We start from the raw sequence: 2672 nt of genomic DNA on the forward strand, positions 1-2672 counted from the left end.
GGTCGCAGTAAATAACCACAGACAGACAGGTAAGTTTCCCTCAGGTGGTCACAGTAAAGAACCACAGACAGACAGGTAAGTTTCCCTCAGGTGGTCACAGTAAAGAACCACAGAGAGACAGGTAAGTCTCCCTCAGGTGGTCACAGTGAAGAACCACAGACAGACAGGTAAGTTTCCCTCAGGTGGTCACAGTAAAGAACAACAGACAGGCAGGTAAGTTTCACTCAGGTGGTCACAGTAAAGAACCACAGAGAGACAGGTAAGTTTCCCTCAGGTGGTCACAGTAAAGAACAACAGACAGGCAGGTAAGTTTCCCTCAGGTGGTCACAGTAAAGAACGACAGACAGACAGGTAAGTTTCCCTCAGGTGGTCGCAGTAAAGAACCACAGACAGACAGGTAAGTTTCCCTCAGGAGGTCACAGTAAAGAACGACAGACAGACAGGTAAGTCTCACTCAGGTGGTCACAGTAAAGAACAACAGACAGGCAGGTAAGTTTCACTCAGGTGGTCGCAGTAAGGAACCACAGACAGACAGGTAACTTTCCCTCAGGTGGTCGCAGTAAAGAACCCCAGACAGACAGGTAACTTTCCCTCAGGTGGTCGCAGTAAAGAACCACAGACAGACAGGTAAGTTTCACTCAGGTGGTCGCAGTAAAGAACCACAGACAGACAGGTAAGTCTCACTCAGGTGGTCACAGTAAAGAACAACAGACAGGCAGGTAAGTTTCACTCAGGTGGTCGCAGTAAGGAACCACAGACAGACAGGTAACTTTCCCTCAGGTGGTCGCAGTAAAGAACCCCATACAGACAGGTAACTTTCCCTCAGGTGGTCGCAGTAAAGAACCACAGACAGACAGGTAAGTCTCCCTCAGGTGGTTGTTTTATTATAAAAGTTTCTACTCTGACAGTGAACAAGGAACAGAAACAGTCCATAAACTTCCAGTAAGAAAATAAAAAAACAGCATGATGAAGAGCAGGAGGTGGGGTCAGGTTTCCATGGTAACAAACAGAGGTGATGGTGAAGATGGGGCTTAGGGAGGGTGCAGGGTAACCATGGTAACAGTGTAGGTTGGGTGGAGGGGGGGGGGGTACTTTACTATCCTCTGGTGCCGGACAGTTTAACATCTGATGACCACACACACATGCACGCACACACACATACAACACACAGTAACACACACACACTCTGTGGTCCTGTGTGTGTGCTTCAGAGCGACCTGTCTCTCTCTCTCTGCCTGTCTGATGGGCGACGAGGTCGGGCTGAGGACTATCTGCTCTGTCACATGACCTGGATGTGGCAGAGACCTGGACCCTCATCAGGAGACCTTGACCCTGACCAGTAGCTGGACTGTTAGTCAGAGACCCTTCCTGTTACCCAGCACAGCTACTGGTGAGCAGCTTGAACTGGTATAAAACCAGTCTGCTTGGTACTGAACTGGTCCAACAGCTCAGACCAGCAACACGCTGCTAACGACCACTCTCACTGCTCCTTTCAACTAATCAATAAGTTAGAAATACAAGTGACGTCTTGTTGTGTTTGACCAACAATCATTATTTATTGATTTATTTCAGCTTCTCACATTTGAGAAGCTGGAAACTGAAAAGTATTCTTCAATGACAGAAACAGCTGCTGATCAACTTTCTGTTCATCAACTGATCGACTAATATAACATGATTTTCTACACGGAATCGTGTATGGAAGAAAAACACTGCCGTCCTGGCTACTGACAGACGACCCGGATGACCTCTAATGACCCCTGACCTCGGGCAGACAGCGGCTGAAGTTCCTAGCTGAGGTCTTCCAGACGTCTTCACTGACCTTCTGTCTGGTCCTGAACTGATCTGGACTCCACGTTGGACGGCGAAACCTGAGTTCCAGGTGATCTTCGGTGGGGTCAGTAACATGTGACTGGTGATGTAGCTTCACCTGCACAGGTGAGGTTTGACTCAACTGATCCAACTGGAGGAAAGAAAACATCTTACTGAAAGCTCACCTGACCTCAGACCTGCTTTCAGTCAGCTGTCACCACGTCTCCCTTTACTTTGTTTCTGCTTTGAAGCTCCGCCCCCTGCCTGCTCTTGTCCAATCAGCTGTCACAGGCCCTCACCTGCACCTCAACACTGTCCTACCTCTGAAACACACACACCTACCTGTCTCTCTCTCTCTCTAACACATTCAGTCTCTCCCTCTCATCCAGCTGCAGCTCGTCTTCTACTCGTCGTCGTCGTCCTCCTCGTCTTCGTCCTCTCCTTCGTCGTCCTCCTCTTCCTCCCCTCCCTGAGCTGAAGAGCCGGGGTTCCTGGCGTACGTGCCGCCGCCGCAGTACGCCACCATGTCCTGTCAGACAGACGGGTAAATGTTTATTACACCGCCAACAGTTGTCTGGGCTCTCTGCACCTGTCCGTCATAGTGCAGCGCTCTGTATTCTGGCCTTAGTGAAGGAAACACTCAGACTGCAGCTCGTTTAAAAAGTTTCTGGGCCTTCTCCTCGTAGGGCAGCTTCTCAGACTGGGACAGTTTGCTCCACATCTCTCCCAGCTTCTTGGCACAGTCTCCTATAGACAGACCAGGGTACTGCTGCTTCACGCTGGGACGGTACTCGCTGCAGAACACGAAGAACGCAGACCTGCACGCACACAGACAGACAGACAGACGGGTTAACGCTCATCAT

The 2672-nt window shown here is 50.0% G+C and overlaps 1 long non-coding RNA gene across 1 annotated transcript; it reads right to left on the reverse strand.

Annotated features, from left to right (window-relative positions):
* Positions 1-1531: 1531 nt before the first annotated feature.
* Positions 1532-2318, reverse strand: LOC123966104. Its single transcript, XR_006823881.1, has 2 exons — positions 2152-2318; positions 1532-1960 (listed from the first exon to the last, which is right to left on the reverse strand). It is a non-coding gene; the product is annotated as an uncharacterized LOC123966104 (long non-coding RNA).
* Positions 2319-2672: the final 354 nt, after the last annotated feature.

This window comes from Micropterus dolomieu, unplaced genomic scaffold, assembly GCF_021292245.1.
Source record: "Micropterus dolomieu isolate WLL.071019.BEF.003 ecotype Adirondacks unplaced genomic scaffold, ASM2129224v1 contig_12695, whole genome shotgun sequence".
Lineage (NCBI taxonomy): Eukaryota > Metazoa > Chordata > Actinopteri > Centrarchiformes > Centrarchidae > Micropterus > Micropterus dolomieu.